Source organism: Portunus trituberculatus, chromosome 14, assembly GCF_017591435.1.
Source record: "Portunus trituberculatus isolate SZX2019 chromosome 14, ASM1759143v1, whole genome shotgun sequence".
Lineage (NCBI taxonomy): Eukaryota > Metazoa > Arthropoda > Malacostraca > Decapoda > Portunidae > Portunus > Portunus trituberculatus.
This window is the reverse complement of record NC_059268.1, coordinates 9,849,184-9,859,183: the sequence shown is the minus strand read 5'-3', so window position 1 is coordinate 9,859,183 and position 10,000 is coordinate 9,849,184. Positions and strand designations below refer to the sequence as shown.

At 42.1% G+C, this 10,000-nt stretch overlaps 2 protein-coding genes across 4 annotated transcripts in view; one reads left to right on the top strand and one right to left on the bottom strand.

Annotated features, from left to right (window-relative positions):
- LOC123503667 (bone morphogenetic protein 10-like) overlaps nt 1-10,000 on the bottom strand; it is a 58,098-nt gene that overhangs the window by 40,513 nt on the left and 7,585 nt on the right. The window lies entirely within an intron of this gene.
- The window catches only part of LOC123503665 (kinesin-like protein KIF14), a 43,529-nt gene continuing 40,936 nt past the window's right edge, over nt 7,408-10,000 (top strand). The window contains exon 1 of the mRNA XM_045253623.1: nt 7,408-8,289. The gene's annotated coding sequence lies outside the window, so the exon portion shown is untranslated. The remainder of the gene's footprint in view (nt 8,290-10,000) is intronic.

Below are 10,000 nucleotides of genomic sequence, written 5' to 3'. Positions count from 1 at the left end.
GAAGGAAGGGTGGGTAGCTAGCCGCTCGCCAGGTCAGGATGGAGGCGTAGGAGCGGTGGGCGGCGGGCACGGGGCGTATTGAGGGGCAGCAGAGTGTGTGGCGCCGCTTCTCGCCCACACTCGCCGCGATCACCATCAGCGTCGATGCGAAATCCGTGTTTCAGATAAAGACACCATCAGCCACTCACCGTCATTTAATTTATTCATTCATTAATTATTCATTCATTCTCTCCTCCCTCTCTCGCACTCTTTTTTTTCCGTTAATGATTTTTGTCTTTTTTTTTTTGTCTAAGGTTCGTTTGTCATCATATATATCTGCGGTAAATTTACATTGTACTTAGTATGTTGAAGAGTTGAAAGTCACTGTGTGTGGACGCGACCTTGCTAAGATCAACTTTTTGCAAATCTACTCTTCTCTGATGCTTATTTTCTCCTTCCTCTTTTCCTGTTGTCTGTGCCAGCGATGTGACACTTGAGATTATGTTTGCTTTAATAGCTATCACTATCAATTCAAGCAGACACAAGGAATTAAAAACAAAGAAGTAATGTGTAATTTTCTCCGTTTTCTCCACTTTCAACACCGGTGATATGATACGTGAGAATAAGTCCTTTTAACACTAACACTCTAAGCACACCGAGTAACTATAAAAAAAAACATATGAATAGTTGCTTTCTTCTCCTATGCCAGTAATGCAAAACAAGTCTAAGTTTATTTTATTCATTACTAAGCGAGTGTGGAGCAAGAAGATAAACAAATTGTGGGCAGTATTCAAGCTCATGTTCTTAAGGACTCTGAACTTTCATTACGAATATTTTCAAAAGCCACAGAGATGACTAATTGGGATGACTTGAATATTTGCCGTGTCGATGCAGTGTGTTCCTTGTTAAACTATCATTAGAAACACTCTGGAAAGTGCTTATATCTTCCATTAACCCTTTCATTGCTGGACAGTTTTTCCCAGAGTCTCGCGATTTTGTATACATATTTATTATGTAGCACGGAAAGGACACAATTAAACTCCTCTTTTTTCTATATAATTTCTTGCGCCCGTGTAAACATCTCTTTTTTACAGTCCCTGAATGTTACAAGGGACAAAACAGTAAAAAAAAATTAATATTAGAGCTACGACTTCGAGATGTGTGAAAATTGAGACCTTTGCAGGGAGACACTCCTTATACGTGCGGTGTTGCTTTGAGACGCTTACGTAACTTCAGGTGAGGGACGAGTCAGTTTCAGTCTGCCACTAGCTATACGTGTAAGCAGGGCAGGGCAAAGGTGCGCCGGGGATCAGTAGAAACAGGTTTGCAGGGAGCTGGACGGAGGGATCACTAGTAGCAACAGTCCAGTGGTTGGGTGCGAATGGTGGAATAGATTTAAGATGGGTGTGTGATAAAAAAAAAAACAAGGTATAATGTAACAGTAAAAGCTGTGTACGTGTAAGATGTGTGCGTGTGTATGTGTTCGTGTGAGGTTAAGGTTAGCACTGAATTAGCAAGATCGGGTTAAATCGCATTCGCATTAAATTAAAAAAAGATGAATAAAGAGAAGTTAAAATCAGCAAAGTCTGTAAAAAGTTGTAATGGTGTAAGATTTAAATAGAAACATTGAAGTTTATGAGGTGCTAAAGAAGAGAGAGAGAGAGAGAGAGAGAGAGAGAGAGAGAGAGAGGAGCTAATGAAGTCGAATGCATGGATAGTAAGATTAAAGAAAATAAATAAACAAATAATCGATATACTATAGTCCGTGATAGGTAGTGGTGTGCGCACAATAGATGTTAGATAAGATTAGAAAATACAAAGTTTATATAAGTCTTGAAATTTGCGAAAAATAAAAAAAGACAGTAAAGAAGTCGCGTGCCTGTCAAAATATAGGAGAAAGAAAGAATAAAAAAAGATGCAGGAATAAATTTTAATGAGCAAGTTTCTGGAGCCAATTAAAATGTGAAAGGAATATATTCAGTGTTAATCATACAAGTGCGAAAGATATTAACACAGTAAAAAAAGTATTGTTCTTGTCAGTAGAAAGACGGATAAGAATCTAATTAGCAAGTGCGTGTAAGAAGTAAATTTGTACGTACAGGTAGTTATTAAGATAAAGAAATTAGGAACCAAGATTACACAATTCTTAAAAGTGTGAGAGAGAGAGAGAGAGAGAGAGAGAGAGAGAGAGAGAGAGAGAGAGAGAGAGAGAGAGATATGCATAGTCACATCTACAACAAACCTTTTTCTCCGCCGTGTACCTATGCAAACATGAAGCACGTAAGACTCGGGGAAACTCCAGCCACTCCCTTGTTATGAGCGCGAATGATGACAAACCACAAAACGCTCAAGGATGAAAATCACGGGAGGAAAAAATGAACTCCCATGAGAGATTAAAATGAATCCTCGTAAATAGATGCTGAGGAAACTGGAATATGCAAACTCAGGTCCTGGAAGAAGGATATTAGCTTGACTTTATGGCAATACACTAATTTTCTTATTATGGGTAATCCTTATGACTATCTGTATGAATGTGCACTTCAATGGGTTAATAATACATCTCTTTCGTCCTTCTCATTCTTCCTTGTCGCTAACACATACTCCAGCTTATCTGTCCTTCTTTCATACCTGTTTTTTCTTCAACAGTTGTCCTCTACAGTAGTTTTGTCCTCTTTCTCTTCCTCGTCGTCCTCCTCCTCGTCCTCGTCCTTCTCTTCTTCCTTGTCACTAACACATACTCCAGCTTATCTGTCCTTCTTTCATACCTGTTTTCTCTTCAACAGTTGTCCTCTACAGCAGTTTTGTCCTCCTCCTCCTCCTCCTCCTCGTCCGTGTCCTCGTCCTCGTCCTCCTCTTCCTCTTCCTCTTCCTCCTTCCTGGCATCCCAAGCTCTCGCAAGCTCCAGCCACCACCTCATCTTACAAGCTTTAGTAGATAGGAATGTGTGTTGGGCGGTGCTGCATCCTGTAGTGACCACCTGAGTGACTGGCAGATGAAAGGCGCCGCGGCCAACGAGTTGTGTTTTTACGGAGGTGATTTTATGTTGCGTTTTTTTATTGGTAAGGTCGTTAGAGTTTGCTGCGAGTAAGAGTAGGTGATCGAGCGTAATTGGAGTAGATGAGTGTAATGAGATTGGTACTATGACTTGTATGAGTGGAGTTTGTGTACGTATGATTGGGTGAGCCTTGCATGAGGTTAGTGTGAGAATAATGAGATGAAGGTATTAGTATTGAGTGTAATTATAGTAAATGAGAGTAATTATAATGATGTGTTGATTTGTGTGAGGATAATTTGTGTAGGCTAAGTATGATAACGAGAGTCTTCTGTGTGAATGTAATCATGATAGTTTGAGAATAATTAGGTGAATTAAATATGAGTATAATTGTCACTCTTGCTTGAATATGATTTAGTGAACTAGTATAATTAACTCCTTTAGTACCATGATGTGTTTCAATATTCATTCTGCTTACTATTTTGTGATTTTATACAGCTTCTGATACTTATGTTGGGATTAGAATAGTGAAGACTGTGACCATTAATCCGTCGACAACCATAGACCCTTCCTAGTGTAAATAAAATGGTCTAATTGTAAACACATCTCAGGGTAAAAATGAATCCCAGTAGTGAAGGGATTAATAGTAAAGAACATTTTCACCATGAGTTCTTTGTTCCTATTTCCGAATGGCTCATATCCCCTCTTGCATCTGGTCTACACTTAAGTATTCAGTATGTAAGTGTTTCTCCCTCTAGGCGGCAGCTGGTGGAAGACGCGGGATGTTCCTCGAAAAGCAATGCATCAGTTCTTATCAAAATATGACCTTTCCTCACGTCGCGCCTACCTCCTGCAAGAATTTCCTTGTGCCTGTATGTGTGTGTGTGTGTGTGTGTGTGTGTGTGTGTGTGTGTGTGTGTGTATTTACCTAGTTGTATTTACCTAGTTGTAGTTTTACAGGACCTGGGCTTTACGCTCGTGTGGCCCCGTCTCCATATCTACACTTATCCAATTTTTCTTTATGCACACTCGTTGCTAACACCACTTCTTCACTCAAACTGTTCCAAGTCTCAACACATCTTTGCGGGAGACTATATTTTTTTAACATCTCTCAGACAACTTCCCTTTCTCAGTTTTTTACTATGCGATCTTGTGCTTCGGATGTCATATTCTTCTCTCAGGATCAGTTTCTCATTATCCACTTGATCCATTCCGTTGATCAATTTATAAACTTGTATCAGATCCCCTCTCTCCCTTCTCTGTTCTATGTGTGTGTGTGTGTGTGTGTGTGTGTGTGTGTGTGTGTTGAGGTGCCAGTGTTGTCATGTTAATGTTGTTCTTGTTTGTTGTGTGTATTAGGAAGGAAATGCTACATAAGTTGAGAGAGAGAGAGAGAGAGAGAGAGAGAGAGAGAGAGAGAGAGAGAGAGAGAGAGAGAGAGAGAGAGAGAAACGAGGAAAGATAAAGTGACACAGACAAACAGAGAGACAGACAGACAGACAGACAAAGACATACACTTGCATCTTTAGAGAAAACCAAGAAGGATGCTGTTTATATTCAACCAGTGTAGTGAAGAAAGAAAAAACATTCTTACCTCTTCTTGACTTGTCTTCCCTTACCTTACCACCTCCTGCGTCACCCGTCCCTACCTGCATGCCCCATTCCCCCGTCTGCCCGCCAGGTGATCTATCAGCTGACTGGCACTAATAAAGGTGTCGAGACTCTGGGCGGTGAACTCAGGTGTTATCTCTACCTGAGGAACTGTGCGTGTAGACTTATCGCTCGAACCCTTGATGTATGGCGGGGTGGTCGTAGAGAGAGAGAGAGAGAGAGGGAGGAGAAAAAAGGTTGGAAGAGGGAGAGAGCTGCTTCGTTCTGTAAACAGCCGAGAAGGTCCAAGACGTCCTAACCTGGAGTGCAGTGAAGGCGTGAAGATCTTTATCAGTGGAAGGTGTATCGTGGGTAACAGGCGAGCCGGAATGAAATCTGGCGAGAGGAACTTGTGATGTGTAAGGATAAAACACCTATCGAGGAGGAGTAGGAGGAAGAGAAGGAGGAGGAGGAGGAGAGGAGAAGGGGAGAATATTGTTCTTGAATCCAATTGTGTAAGAAAATAACCCACAGAACAATCTAGCAAGATTTTCCGGGTTAAAAAATACTCTCTCTCTCTCTCTCTCTCTCTCTCTCTCTCTCTCTCTCTCTCTCTCTCTCTCTCTCTCTCTCTCTTTTCCATAAGAACTCGTAATTAAATCTATATTCTTCAATAAAACCACACAAAAATCATTACAAAAACTCCGTATAACTTCAATTAAAGCCTTCTGAAAATCATGGAGGTGCGGCGCAGTAGTGTTTTAGAATACAAGTTTTATTCCCACAATTCCAAATCCTTTGATATGCTGATACCCAACTAAATCTGATGAGAGGAGTAAAGCCGGAAAGAAGACATTAATCACAGTGGAAGTCTGTGTGTCAGGTTACCTGACTGCTAACCGAAACCAATACTACCCGAGTGATGCATTCCAGTGTGACGGGACTGGCAAACTGAGCCGCCGTGACGGGAGAGAATGAAAGAACAAGGCAGCGACAAATACGGAGACATGGGCACACAGACAGACAGGCAGACAGACGAAGTGCTAATAATAGACGCTCCACATTACCATGAAGCCCTGTAAGACACGTTCATTCCTTCGGTAAAAATTCATCACACAAGCCACCTACGTAGTTAGCTAAAGAACGCATTGACAGGCAGGTAGACCGCAAGGAGTGGGCGGCGACATGGTGTACTGAGCTGCAGGGGCTGACGCATGAACAGAAAACGAGACGGAGGGAGATCACAGCCGCATTGGAGCCTCTCTCATTAGCATGGTGGCCTGACGTGCTGGGTGCTGACGACAGGGCTGCATTAAGGGATTCGTTTTGCTGCTCTCATCCTCGCTCCCAGTGCCATCCCTCCGCTGTCTCCGCTGCCTGTTGGGGCTTCCGAACGTAAGCAGTAGCGGTGTCATTCACAGTTCACCCCTACTGGCGCCAATTAGGAAAACAGGGAGTGCGTTGATTGTTTAAGGATTATGCATTTATGTTTTTAGAAAGCTGCTTATAGGAGTTGTGTTTGCTAAGGTGAGTGTAATGTGCTTATATGTTTACGTATGGATGTAGACAGGTAGGTAGATAGCCAGAGGGACATACATACAGACAGACATAAGATACAGACCAGATATGTATAAAAAATGAAGGAAAAAAATGAGTTAAGGTTTATCTATATGTAAATTCTCTCTAATTAAGCGTCCCTTCAAAATGCAAACTTTACGCCCCACACAAGTCCTTATCACGAGGCGCATCACTCTGTACCTCCCACGCGTCCACTGATAGGTTGCCTGAGAAATCCTTAATTATTCATACTTATATAACTCTTCCTCTTTTCTTCTTTGTTTCCTCCTCCTCCTCCTCATTTATCTCTTCTTTAAGACAGACAATTCATCAAAACGGTTCAAAAACAACACACACCTCTCTCTCTCTCTCTCTCTCTCTCTCTCTCTCTCTCTCTCTCTCTCTCTCTCTCTCTCTCTCTCTCTCTCTCTCTCTCTCTCTCACACACACACACACACACACACACACACACACACACACACGGTAGCTCAGTGGTTAGAGCGCTGGCTTCACAAGCCAGAGGACCGGGGTTCGATTCCCCGGCCGGGTGGAGATATTTGGGTGTGTCTCCTTTCACGTGTAGCCCCTGTTCACCTAGCAGTGAGTAGGTACGGGATGTAAATCGAGGAGTTGTGACCTTGTTGTCCCGGTGTGTGGTGTGTGCCTGGTCTCAGGCCTATCCGAAGATCGAAAATAATGAGCTCTGAGCTCGTTCCGTAGGGTAACGTCTGGCTGTCTCGTCAGAGACTGCAGCAGATCAAACAGTGAAACACACACACACACTCTCTCTCTCTCCTCTCTCTCTCTCTCTCTCTCTCTCTCTCTCTGTTGTTAGTTTAAGCGCATCTTTCCTTTTTTAACACAAAGGCCAACGGGTATGCTGCTGCTCATCCTTCCTTAACTTTCCTCTGTGTTCTCTCCAATGCCAGGTAAGGACAGCTAAGGTTCACCCATTAGTCTGAATGGCGATGGGCGAGATAGTGGTGACTGGCAGGCATTAATTACTGTTAACGAGACAAGAATATGCTCTCTGTCCGTCACTGTCTCTCATCTCTGTCTGTCTGTCTGTCTGTCTGTCTGTCTGTCTGTCTGTCTGTCTGTCTGTCTGTCTCTCTCTCTCTCTCTCTCTCTCTCTCTCTCTCTCTCTCTCTCTCTCTCTCTCTCTCTCTCTCTCTCTCTCTCTCTCTCTCTCTCTCTCTCTCTCTCTCTCTCTCTCTCTCTCTCTCTCACACACACACACACACACACACACACACACACACACACACACACACACACACACATTTTGAGCTAATGATGATTGATAGATAATGATTATTACTTTGTGCTGCATCAAAATTTCACAAGTAGCTGTAATAATTCCAGCAGTAGTAATAGTAGCAGTAGCAGCAGCAGCAGCAGCAGCAATAGTAATAGTAGTAGTAGTAGTAGTAGTAGTAGTATTGAAATAGAATCCTAATGTATAGACCTTTTGCATTGTTTTTGTTGTCCTTGGCTGGTGCTCCTCCCACAGATAATAAACCATTAAAACTAAAATTGAAAGTAAAAGGAGAAATTTATATATATTCTTTTCATATTCAAATTTGTGACGTGACAGGTGAGGGTGCGCTGCAGAGGGAACCATGAAGTATTCTACCTTTGAGGGGACGAGACAAGGATCCTCATCAGCTCAGTAGGAAGACAGTAATGGGACAGTACGAAGACAGTAGTGAGCCATTGATACTAAGAACCATTAGATAAACCGCAATGACATATACAGTAATTAGACTAGTAAGATTATCTATAATACTTTTTTTTTCACTGACATTTTTGTAATTTTTTCATATGTGCATTGTGCTTTGTTTATTTTTGTATGATACAGTTATGCATCTTTTTTATATGTGGTTATCATTACTTACTTTATTATTCGTCACCAGCATTACTTCTTTTTGTCTGTATCACCACCACCACCACCACCACCACCAACACCACCACCATCACCAACACCACCACCACCACCATCTTCAGTACAGTTGACTACTCACTACCAACAAAAACTTTTCTCCATATCCCGCCAGACTGGACGGTGCTTTCATTGAGGGCCGACGGTAGCAGAAGGAAGCAGACGAAGAGATGAGGCAGCAGTAGGAGTAGCACTTTCCACAGCGGGATATGTAAAGGGTGAAGGAATGGTAAGCAGCCCAGTAATGTTAGAAAGCTGCTCTCACCATTGTATCGCAGGCAGTGTCTCCTTGCTCTTGTTTTATTTGTCGGCGAGGCTCCTGGTGGCGTGTGGCGAGCGGGACGAGTGTACAGGAACCAATAACGCACGAAAACTTTTAGAGACTTGTTTTGAAATGCTACATCGGTCCTGCGCTGTACACTCTCACCACGACTATTTTCAAGGGTCACGGAGATGATTAGTCAGGTTTTCAAGAGTGTTTCTCCTATTGATAGCGTAGAAATCATGCTAATATATCAGTGGCATCTCAACTGGGCCTTTTTAGTCTTTTGTTGCCCTTGGCTGGTTTTCCCTCTTGCATGAAAAAAAAACTAGAAACACAAAAACAGCCTTAAAAAAATCCGTGTCACTTCTATTAGAGCCTTGTGAAAGTAGTGGAAATGCTGCGCAGAAGTGCTTCAAAATCTTGCCCTTAGTCTGTTGTCTTTCATGGGCTCGCCCCAACTCTCATAAGTGCTATACTTCGGATTAATGGCTGAACGAATAATTTAAGGGAAGTTTTTAATCGAAACTAACCTTTTTCATAGTGCGCTTATGGTAAGCCCAATTGTTTTGAAACTTTAATATTTTATTTGAGGTGGTAAAAATAGGCTATTCTGTCCATTTCTTCAAGTTAGGGTGAATGGTTGCGGAGAACCAAACAGTGCGTCGTTTTTTTTTTTCACAGACTTTATTTTTCAGTTAATTGCTTTGAAAATATCACAATAGAAACTTTGTACATATATGCAACTTTTGTGGGAGTAATTTTTCTAATTTTTGTTTTGTCTTAAAAAAAAATCAAACGTTTCTGAAAAAAAAGTCATGCTCTCCGTGCCTGTATCTCGTTTTCAGGTTAGGTTAGGTTAAGTTAGGTTAGGTCTGTCGCCAATGCAACTACTTGCCGAATGTTCCTATTTTGTGCCGTTCTAATCTTTTCATCTTGTTTTGTCTTCTTTTAATGTTTTATTGAGTTCCTTTGAAAAAAAATTTGGGACGCAAGAACTTAATTTGTCGTCACTGGGGCTTATGTACTGTAAAGCCTTTTTTTTTATATATGGAAACTATTCTTATTACATCCAATTCATATTCTTCTTCTTTTAATTGCGAGTTCTTTCATCACGATGACTAAAGGTTTTCGAACTTTGAAAAAAGGAGTTGGGGCGCAACAGCTAAATATTCAGCAGTTGGGGCGCATCAACCACCAATGAAGTAGATTCGCCCCAACTTCTGGGGCGAATGGACTTGAGGCGTATCGTCACTGGGGCGGATGGACTGTAAAGCCACCTAACAACGGCTATGAACATCGCACAGGTTTTCGTGGAAGTAAGGCAGAAAGTAGTGGTCTCAGTATATGAAGAGCTTCACACCACAAAATCCTCCCCATCCCGTGTGTCTCAAGGTTGTGATCACCCTGCATAATGTAGCTAGATTCTAACACAGCACCCGAGAAATACGAGTTCCGCCAGTGAGTTATTTCCAGGACGTGCAGCTCACTAAGCGGCTTCTGTGGTGGCGCCCTTCTTAACGCCCACACCACACTTCCTGCACGATGTTTGCTGGCTGGCTGATCAACATTGAAAAAAGTGCCTTTGTGTTGTGGTCAAAGCGTTCACGACAAGTGTGAGTAAAGATGTAATATATTCAGACGACTTTCTATTAACACAGCGAAGCGCGGTAACAAC